We start from the raw sequence: 11,618 nt of genomic DNA, 5'->3' as shown, positions 1-11,618 counted from the left end.
ACTCGTTCTGTCTGTCCATCTGTCTCTGGGTGGAAGGATGATGAGAATCTCAATTGTGTTTCCAGAGTCTTGAAGAGTTCCTTCCACATGTCGCTCATGAATCTTCCATCTCTATCTGATACAATCGCCAGCGGTAAGCCATGAAGTTTGAATACATGTGTGAAGAAAAGGCGTGCTACCTCCTTGGCGTTTAGTGGTGGTTTGGCTGGGATGAAGTGGGCTTGTTTGGAAAAATAGTCCACCACTACAAAGATGATTGTGTACCCATGGGATTCAGGTAGTTCCACAATGAAGTCCATGCTGATGACGTCCCACGGGCGGCTGGGTACTGGTAATGGCTGTAGTAGACCTGCTGGTTTTGATCGTGGTGCTTTGACCATCTGGCAAGTGGGGCAAGTTTTGATGTAGTCTATTACTTCTTCCTTCATGTTTGGCCAGAAGAACTGCTTCCTGAGGGCCTCCAAGGTTTTGCTTTGCCCTTTGTGGCCTCCAATCTTGCCATCATGTATTTCATGTAGTATGAGTTTCTTCAATTCCACATTGTTGGGGATATACAATCTCTTGCCTAAAAAGAGGATACCTTCCTCTAAGGTGTACATTCCGTGTGGGGTCTTCTCTGCTTCCACATCTTTGATTATCTTGTGCATTTCTTTGTCTTGCTCTAGGGCCTCTTTGACGAGTTCTATGAAGTTGCTGCTGACCACACTGACAGCTTTTAAGTCTGCTTTTCGGCTCAAGGCATCTGCTATTTTGTTGGTCGAGCCAGGCTTGTGCTTAATTTCCAGGTCAAATTCGGCTAGGAAGTCTAGCCAACGGGCTTGCTTTGCTGATAACTTGGGTTGGGATTGGAAGTATTTGAGGGAGATATTGTCGGTGAAGACTATTGTATGCTTGTCTTGAACATAGTGCTTCCATTTTCTAAGGCAGTGGATGACTGCCAACATTTCCTTCTCATGTGTGCTCCACCTTGTTTCAGCATCGGTAAATTTCTTTGACTCATATGCGATGGGGTGCCCCTCTTGGACTAGTACACCCCCTATGCCATAGTCAGATGCATCTGTAGAGATTTCAAAGGGTTTGGTGAAGTTCGGTACCCTTAGGATGGGAGTTTGGCTCATGCACTTCTTCATCTGCTCAAAGGCTTCCTGTTGCGCGTTCCCCCAAGTGAACGAGTGGTCTTCTTTGGTGAGGTGGGAGAGGGGGGCAGTGATGAGGCTGTAATCTTTGATGAATCTTCGACAAAATACTGTGAAGCCTAGGAACTCCCGCACTTCTCTTACAGTTTTCAGTACAGGCCATTTTTGGATAGCTTCCACTTTCTTAGGGTCCACTTTGATTCCATCTGCTCCTACAATAAAGCCTAGGAACTCTAATTCTTTCACTGCGAATTCACACTTTTCCGGCTTGGCGTATAACTGATGTTGCCTCAGTTTCTCAAAAACTTGGCGTAAGTGTTGCTTGTGCTCTTCTAAGGTCTTGCTGTAGACTAGGAGGTCATCTATGTAGATAATGACAAAGATATCTATCTCTGGTCTAAAAATTCCATCCATGAGGCCACAAAATGTGCCTGGCCCATTGCTTAGGCCGAATCCTAATACTAACCATTCAAAACTCCCATATCAGGTGCGGAAGGCTGTCTTTGGGATATCTTCTTCGGCTATGCAGATTTGGTGGTATCCTGATCTAAGGTCAATCCGACTAAAGTGCTTGGCCCCATGCAGTCTATCTAATAGGTCTTCCACTAGGGGCATAGGGTATTTGTTTTTTATGGTGATTTTGTTAAGAGCCCTATAATCTACACAGAGTCTAAGTCCCCCATCCTTCTTCTTTACAAACAACACTGGGGCACCAAAGGGGGATTTGCTAGGGCGGATGAATCCTTGTTCTTCTAGTTCATGTAGTTGCTTCTTCAATTCCATGAGCTCAGTGTGGTTCATGCGATAGGGAGCTCGGGCCGGTGGAGACGACCCTGGAATCAACTCAATCTTGTGATCCACATCTCGTCTGGGTGGCAGACCTTTGGGTAGTTCGGCTGGCATTACATCTTTGAATTCTTCAAGTATTTCTGCCACTTCTGTGTTCTTCTTCTGTTGTTTGGGTTTCTTGCCATCTTCTTCTTCTATTGGCCGGATCATACACAGATAGACCATATCTCCTTGTTTGACTGATTTCTCGACTTGCTTTGCACTGCATGTCATAATACGTGGCCTGATGACGGTCCCTTGAACCGGTGCTTTTTGGGTCTGGCCCTTTGGTTGGTTTGCAGCTGGTTTTACTGTTTGGCATGATACTCCTGGCTTGTTCTCCTTCATTTGTACCTTGATTGGGGTCCTGCCAGGTAGCTGCATTCTTTCGCACGGTACTCTGACGCCTTCTCCTTGCATATCTAGCATCATTTCATTCACACCCTTTCCAAACATTGCAATGACATACTTATCATAGAATTCTAAGCCTAATATCACTTCAAAATCATCCATGGGGATTACTAAGAAGTTGAGTTTTGCTTTCCACTTGTCGGCTTCCACTTGGACTGCAAAGACTTGTTTTACTTCCTTGGCTTCTCCTTGTGCGAATGTTACTGTTAATCCTTCTGGGGCTTTGGATAGTTTCAATCCATGCTTGGCTGCACACTGTGGTGTCATGAAGTTGTGGGTTGCTCTTGTGTCCACCATGATTGGTTGGTTTCCTTCGCCCATTCGACCTTTGATGTATAGATGGTGGACTGCCGCTACTCTGGCTGCCATGCATTGGGGTCGGGCACTAACTGACCCTACCCTTGGGTGGTCTATGCTCTCTTCACTCCCATTTGGAATTTCCTGGATACGTGGTGGTTGTGGTTCTTCTCCTCCATATGCACAAGCTGCATTCACCCTTGATCCACTCGATGAAGCTGTGTCTTCTATTGGGCATCTGTTTTGGTAGTGTGGGCCCCCGCATTTGAAGCATCTGATGCCAGTGGAAGGGCCTGGGGGTCTCCACCATGATGTGTTTGATCCTGCGGGTCCATATGATGTGCTGGGGGTTGGCCTGTAGTGATTGTTTCCCCATCTCCCTGCTGCTCCTCTTGGTACTAATGCTGTTTGGGATACGGCCGTGGTGTTAGTGGTGTTTTGACTCCTCGTATCTGTGAATGCCCCTCTAGGAGCATTGGGCCTTTGGTTCCAGGAGTTGCTGTTGTTGAAGGTGTTGTTAAAGTTGTTGTTGAACCTGTTTTGATTTCCTTGTGCTGTTCTTCTGCCTTCCAGGTCCACCAGTCGTTCGGCCATTCTCATGGCTTCTGCTAAGCTTGTTGGCTCCTGCCTTTCTACATCTCTTCTAGCCCATTCTTGCATTCCAAACAAAAATCCATGTAGCTTAGTGTCGGTATCCATGTTTGGTAGCTGCAGCATGATTTGCCTATATTTGCTGACATACTCTTTCATCTTCCCCTGTGCTTGCTTGAGGTTCCTCCATTCATCTCTTACTTTGAATTTCTCCAGCTTTGGAATAAAGTAGTCCCTCAGTTCTTCCTGGAGTTCTTCCCATGAACAGATTGTGTGGCCTTGCTCCTGTTCCAACAGGTACCAACTGGCAGCGTCCTCCTCCAAGTAAATGGCTGCCACTTCCGCCTTCTTGTCTTCGGTGATTCTTGAATACTTTAAGTACCTATCCACTTCTGCGATCCATTTCTTCAGAACTAACCCATCTCTCTCTCCCTTGTACTTGGCGGGTTGGGGCATCTTGAATTTTCCATAGTCATCTTCTGAACTACTGCTATCTTCCTCTTCTTTGCGATGGTGCTTCTTCTCCTTCTTCTTGTCTTTCTTTTTGCTTCCTAATTCTACTACTTTCTCCTTCTCCTTCCTTGTATCTTGCGCCCTCCTAGATGACTCCTCTCTACCTGTTCTATCCATCTCCTCTTCTTGTTGTTGACTCAACCATTCTCTATAGCCCTGCTCTACTTCTAGTTTCTTTCTCCTTTCTTCCTCTTCCTCTTTCATCTGCATGTTCCTCCATATTGATTCTAGCGTGCCTGACATACCATCTATTTGTCTTTCTAGTCCGGCCACTTTCTCCTCTTGGGCCACTCTCCATTCTTGTCCCCTACTCTTCTTCCTCTCCTCCAATGTCGGGAGGGTGACGTTCTCCCTTTCTTCCTCCATGTGGTTGGTGGTGGTGTCGACGCGGGGAAGCCGCGTTTTGCTGGTGGTGGTGTGGGTCGTGCCGCGGGGAAGCCGCGTCACGTCTTCAGACGGTGGGACGTTGAGGTTGGGGCGTCACGCCGGGGCGATGCGTCGGGGGGGCTTCGCGACGTGGGACGACGCGATGTGGGGCGACGCGACGTGGGTCGACGCGACGTGGGGCGTTACGACGCGGGGCGTCGCGACGTGGGGCGACACGACGTGGGGCGTCGCGCTGTGGGTCGTTACGACTTCGATCTCTTCGGGGCACTGGATCTTTCCTCCTGCTTCCGTGAGCACTCCTTCACTCCGAGCAAGAGTTGCTCTGATACCAAGTGTGATAAACCTGCACTCGTTACGCACTCAACACGGCACAGAAAGGTAACACGATATGAGCTCAAGGTATACTCTTGTATTATTCAATCCAAAAGCGGGACAACATAGACACATCCCAGGACTACACCCTCGTGACGCCGCACATAAGAGGGTTCACCACTGGGTATAGGGAATCACACGTAGAGTGGAAACAAGGCAGGGCTTTGAGTCACTACTACTCCCTATATAGGTGCAATCGGTAGCAACGGCATGGTATAGCTACAAAGCCCTTACACCCCCCCCTCCAAAATTTGCCCCCGCCCCCCCACCCCCAACACACACCACCCCTCCCCCCCCCCCAAAAATTTTGCCCCCCCCCCCCCCCCCAATACACACCTCCCCACCCTCCCCTCCCCCCCCCCCCCTCAACACACACCACCCCACCCCCCCCTCAACACACACCACACCACACCACCCCTCCCCCCCCCTCAACACACACCACACCACACCACACCACACCACACCACCCCTCCCCTTCCCCCCCTCCAAATTTAGCCCCCCCCTCAACACACACCACCCCACCCCTCCCCCCCCCCAAAAAATCGCCCCCCCCTCCAAATCTCGCCCCTTCCCCCCCCCAAAAATTCGCCCCCCCCCTCAACACACACCACACCACACCACCCCTCTCCCCCCCCCCCCTCAACACACACCACCCCCCCCCCCCCAACACACACCACACCACCCCTCCCCCCCCCTCAACACACACCACACCACACCACCCCTCCCTCCCCCCCCTCCAAATTTTGCCCCCCCCCCCTCAACACACACCACACCACACCACCCCCCCCTCCAAAATTCGCCCCCCCCCCCAACACACACCACCCCACACTACCCCTCCCCCCCAAAAAATTCCCCCCCCCCCTCAACACACACCACAACACCCCTCCCCCCCCCCTCAACACACACCACACCACCCCTCCCCTTCCCCCCCTCCAAATTTCGCCTTCCCCTCAACACACACCACCCCACCCCTCCCCCCCCCCCCCCCCAAAAATTCGCCCCCCCCGTCCAAATTTCGCCCCTTCCCCCCCCAAAAATTCGCCCCCCCCCCTCAACACACACCACACCACACCACCCCTCCCCCCCCCCCTCAAAAATTCCCCCCCCCCCCCCCTCAACACATAGCACACCACCCCTCCCCCCGCCTCAAAAATCCCCCCCCCCTCAACACACACCACACCACACCACCCCTCCCCTTCCCCCCCTCCAAATTTCGCCCCCCCCCAACACACACCACCCCACCCCACCCCTCCCCCCCCCCCGCCCCCAAAAAATTCGCCCCCCCCCCAACACACACCACCTCGCGTGAGCCCCCCCACGACACGGCACACCTCCCACACCCCACCACACCCCCCCACGACACGGCGCACCCCCCACCCCCCTCACCCCACGTCGAAAAACCCCGCTCGACCCACCCAACCCCGCGTCACTCCCCCATGACACGGCACACCCCCCCACCCCACCGCACCCCCCCACGACGCCCCCCCCCACGACGCCCCCCCCCCCCCGCACCCCACCTCGAAAAACCCCGCTCCCTCCACGCCACACCACAAATGCCTCCGAAAACCCCGCTCGACCCACCCAACCCCGCGTCACTCCCCCTTGACACGGCACACCCCCCACCCCACCGCACCCCCCCACGACGCCCCCCCCGCACCCCACCTTGAAAAACCCCGCTCCCTCCACGCCACACCACAAATGCCTCCGAAAACCCCGCTCGACCCACCCCACCCCGCGTCACCCCCCCACGACATGGCGCACCCCCCACCCCACCGCACCCCCCAACGACGCCGCCCCGCACCCCACCTCGAAAAACCCCGCTCCATCCATACCACCCCACCACGCCTCCGAAAACCCCGCTCGACCCACCCCACCTCGCGTCAGCCCCCCACCACACGACACACCCCCCACACCCCACCGCACCCCCCCACGACGCGGCACATATCGCCCCCCCCCCCGCACCCCACCTCGAAAAACCCCACTCGACGCACCCAACCCCGCGTCACTCCCCCAGGACACGGCGCACCCCCCCACCCCACTGCACCCCCCCACGACGCGGCGCATATCCCCCCCCCCCGCACCCCACCTCGAAAAACCCCGCTCGACCCACCCCACCCCGCGTCACCCCCCCACGACACGGCGCACCCCCCCACCCCATCGCACCCCCCCACGACGCCCCCCCCCCACCCCACCTCGAAAAACCCCGCTCCCTCCACGCCACACCACCACGCCTCCGAAAACCCCGCTCGACCCACCCCAACCCCGCGTCACTCCCCCCCACGACACGGCGCACCCCCCCACCCCACCGCACCCCCCCACGACGCCCCCCCGCACCCCACCTCGAAAAACCGCGCTCCCTCCACAGCACCCCACCTCTCCTCCGAAAACCCCGCTCGACCACCCCCACCCCGCGTCACCCCCCACGATGCCCCCCCGCACCCCACCTCGAAAAACCCCGCTCCCTCCACAGCACCCCACCTCTCCTCCAAAAACCCCGCTTGACCACCCCAACCCCGCGTCACTACCCCATGACACGGCGCACCCCCCCACCCCACCGCACCCCCCATGACGTCCCCGCGCACCCCACCTCGAAAAACCGCGCTCCCTCCACAGCACCCCACCTCTCCTCCAAAAACCCCGCTCGACCACCCCCACCCCGCGTCAGCCCCCACGACGCCCCCCGGCACCCCACCTCGAAAAACCGCGCTCCCTCCACAGCACCCCACCTCTCCTCCAAAAACCCCGCTCGACCACCCCCACCCCGCGTCACCCCCCACGACGCCCCCCGCACCCCACCTCGAAAAACCCCGCTCCCTCCACAGCACCCCACCTCTCCTCAAAAAACCCTGCCTGACCACCCCAACCCCGCGTCACTCCCCCATGACACGGCGCACCCCCCCACCCCACCGCACCCCCCCACGACGCCCCCCCGCACCCCACCTCGAAAAACCGCGCTCCCTCCACAGCACCCCACCTCTCGTCCGAAAACCCCGCTCGACCACCCCCACCCCGCGTCACCCCCCACGACGCCCCCCGGCACCCCACCTCGAAAAACCGCGCTCCCTCCACAGCACCCCACCTCTCCTCCGAAAACCCCGCTCGACCACCCCCACCCCGCGTCACCCCCCACGACGCCCCCCCGCACCCCACCTCGAAAAACCCCGCTCCCTCCACAGCACCCCACCTCTCCTCCAAAAACCCCGCTTGACCACCCCAACCCCGCGTCACTACCCCATGACACGGCGCACCCCCCCACCCCACCGCACCCCCCACGACGCCCCCGCGTACCCCACCTCGAAAAACCGCGCTCCCTCCACAGCACCCCACCTCTCCTCCAAAAACCCCGCTCGACCACCCCCACCCCGCGTCACCCCCCACGACGCCCCCCGCACCCCACCTCGAAAAACCCCGCTCCCTCCACAGCACCCCACCTCTCCTCCAAAAACCCCGCCTGACCACCCCAACCCCGCGTCACTCCCCCATGACACGGCGCACCCCCCCACCCCACCCCGCGTCCCCCCACGACGCCCCCCCGCACCCCACCTCGAAAAACCGCGCTCCCTCCACAGCACCCCACCTCTCCTCCGAAAACCCCGCTCGACCACCCCCACCCCGCGTCACCCCCCACGACGCTCCCCGGCACCCCACCTCGAAAAACCGCGCTCCCTCCACAGCACCCCACCTCTCCTCCGAAAACCCCGCTCGACCACCCCCACCCCGCATCACCCCCCACGACGCCCCCCCGCACCCCACCTCGAAAAACCCCGCTCCCTCCACAGCACCCCACCTCTCCTCCAAAAACCCCGCTTGACCACCCCAACCCCGCGTCACTACCCCATGACACGGCGCACCCCCCACCCCACCGCACCCCCCACGACGCCCCCGCGCACCCCACCTCGAAAAAACGCGCTCCCTCCACAGCACCCCACCTCTCCTCCAAAAACCCCGCTCGACCACCCCCACCCCGCGTCACCCCCCACGACGCCCCCCGCACCCCACCTCGAAAAACCCCGCTCCCTCCACAGCACCCCACCTATCCTCCAAAAACCCCGCCTGACCACCCCAACCCCGCGTCACTCCCCCATGACACGGCGCACCCCCCCACCCCACCGCACCCCCCCACGACGCCCCCCCGCACCCCACCTCGAAAAACCACGCTCCCTCCACAGCACCCCACCTCTCCTCCGAAAACCCCGCTCGACCACCCCCACCCCGCGTCACCCCCCACGACGCCCCCCGGCACCCCACCTCGAAAAACCGCGCTCCCTCCACAGCACCCCACCTCTCCTCCGAAAACCCCGCTCGACCACCCCCACCCCGGGTCACCCCCCACGACGCCCCCCCGCACCCCACCTCGAAAAACCCCGCTCCCTCCACAGCACCCCACCTCTCCTCCAAAAACCCCGCTTGACCACCCCAACCCCGCATCACTACCCCATGACACGGCGCACACCCCCACCCCACCGCACCCCCCCACGACGCCCCCATGCACCCCACCTCGAAAAACCGCACTCCCTCCACAGCACCCCACCTCTCCTCCAAAAACCCCGCTCGACCACCCCCACCCCGTGTCACCCCCCACGACGCCCCCCGCACCCCACCTCGAAAAACCCCGCTCCCTCCACAGCACCCCACCTCTCCTCAAAAAACCCCGCCTGACCACCCCAACCCCGCGTCACTCCCCCATGACACGGCGCACCCCCCCACCCCACCGCACCCCCCCACGACGCCCCCCCGCACCCCACCTCGAAAAACCGCGCTCCCTCCACAGCACCCCACCTCTCCTCCGAAAACCCCGCTCGACCACCCCCACCCCGCGTCACCCCCCACGACGCGCCCCCGCACCCAACCTCGAAAAACCCCGCTCCCTCCACAGCACCCCACCTCTCCTCCAAAAACCCCGCTCGACCACCCCAACCCCGCGTCACTCCCCCATGACACGGCGCACCCCCCCACGACGCCCGCCCCGCACCCCACCTCGAAAAACCCCGCTCCCTCCACACCACCCCGCCACGCCTCCAAAAACTGCGCTCGACCCACCCCACCCCGCGTCACGGCGCACCCCCCCACCCCACGGCACCCCCCACGATGCCCCCCCCCCCCACCCCACCTCCAAAAACTGCGCTCCATCCAGAGCACCCCACCTCTCCTCCAAAAACCCCGCTCGACCCACCCCACCCCGCGTCACCCCCCCACGACACGGCGCACCCCCCCACCCCACCGCACCCCCCCACGACGCCCCCCCCGCACCCCACCTCGAAAAACCCCGCTCGCTCCACGCCACACCACCACGCCTCCGAAACCCCGCTCGACCCGCGTCACCCCCCACGACACGGCGCACCCCCCCACGACGCCCCCCCGCACCCCACCTCGAAAAACCCCGCTCCCTCCACAGCACCCCGCCACGCCTCCGAAAACCCCGCTCGACCCACCCCACCCCGCGTCACCCTCCACGACACGGCGCACCCCCCCACAACGCCCCCCCCGCACCCACCTCGAAAAACCCCGCTCGACCCACCCCACCCCCCGTCACCCCCCCCACGACACGGCGCACCCCCGCACCCCACCTCAAAAAACCCCGCTCCCTCCACAGCACCCCGCCACGCCTCGGAAAACCCCGCTCGACCCAGCCCACCCCGCGTCACCCCCCACGACACGGCGCACCCCCCCACCCCACCGCACCCCCCCACGACGCCCCCCCCGCACCCCACCTCGAAAAACCCCGCTCCCTCCACGCCTCCGAAAACCCCGCTCGACCCACCCCACCCCGCGTCACCCCCCCACGACGCCCCCGGGCACCCCACCTCGGAAAACCCGCTGCATCCACACTACCCCACCCCACCTCGAAAAACCCGCTGCATCCACACCACCCCACCCCGCGTCACGGCACACCCCACCGCACCCCCCTCGACGCGACGCATCCCCCCCCGCACCCCACCTCGAAAAACCCCGCTCCATCCACACGACCCCGCCACGCCTCCAAAAACCCCGCTCGACCCAGCCCACCCCGCGCCACCCCCCCACGACACGGCGCACCCTCCACCCCACCGCACCCCGCGACGACGCGGCGTATCCCCCGCGCACCCCACCTCCAAAAACCCCGCTCGACCCACGGCACGTCACCTCACCCCCCCACGACATGGCACACCCTCCCTCCTAAGAAATCCCGCTCCGCAATGACACGGCACACACACCCCACTGCACACGACCCCCTCCCGCGACATGGAACCTTCCACCCCCCGACGGACCTCCTCAAGAAACCCCCCCACGACATGGCACCCCCCCGCGACATGGCACACCCTCCCTCCTCAGAAATCCCCGCTCCAACAACCCGCCCGCGCAACATGGCACGCCCTCCCTCCTCGGAAAAGCCCCGCTCCACCGAACCCCCCCACAACATGGCACACCCTCCGCTCCCAAAATACCTCGCATCTTGAGGAGGGGGTATCACGTGAGAGCGAGGCAGAGGGAGGGGCCAGGCACGACGTACGCAAAGACAATCGCGACGAGGAGAGGAGGCGCCGCGTCATGGCAAGGCGAGGGGGTTTCCTACCACGATGTCAGCGTTGGAGAGTCGAGACGTGATCCGAGGGGATTTCCATGCCACGGTCTCGAAACAAGCATGCAAAAGGGTGCAGCACTAGGACTTCCCGGGAGGTCACCCATCCCAGTACTGTTCTGGCCCAAGCGCGCTTAACTGCGGAGTTCTGATGGGATCCGGTGTATTAGCGCTGGTGTGACCGCACCACAAACACAAAGGAATTCCAAAGAGCTCTTGTATACTCGGAAAGTGGCACGAGAGAGCTCAAGAGCGAGGCATGGCGGCATGCCATGCCGCTCATGCCACGGAGGACGCGACTAAACGCGAACCCTAAACCCCGCGCACATGGAGGTGACGCACAAAAGATTGAATGCCGCCGTCGCGTGCCATTTCTAACACGAAGGGCAAGCATCCACGTGAAGAGCACCCCGTGCACACATAGGCAACGACGTAGAAAAGATGGAGCCGCAGAATACGTGCCACGGAGGACACGCGCCCATGGCATGCCACAAGGCAGTGGGGGAGAGGGGGGCATGCCATTC

General features: G+C 60.8%; 1 non-coding gene across 1 annotated transcript; it reads right to left on the bottom strand.

Moving 5' to 3' along the window:
* Positions 1 to 11,164: 11,164 nt before the first annotated feature.
* Positions 11,165 to 11,283, bottom strand: LOC148023902 (5S ribosomal RNA). The gene has a single exon (XR_015694117.1). It is a non-coding gene; the product is annotated as a 5S ribosomal RNA (ribosomal RNA).
* Between the last annotated feature and the right edge of the window lie 335 nt (positions 11,284 to 11,618).

The sequence above is a fragment of the Lygodium microphyllum genome, chromosome 16 (assembly GCF_053477565.2).
Source record: "Lygodium microphyllum isolate KBCC chromosome 16, Lygodium_microphyllum_v1.1.10, whole genome shotgun sequence".
Lineage (NCBI taxonomy): Eukaryota > Viridiplantae > Streptophyta > Polypodiopsida > Schizaeales > Lygodiaceae > Lygodium > Lygodium microphyllum.
The sequence above is the reverse complement of the archived record's forward strand: the minus strand, read 5'-3'. Positions and strand labels throughout refer to the sequence as shown.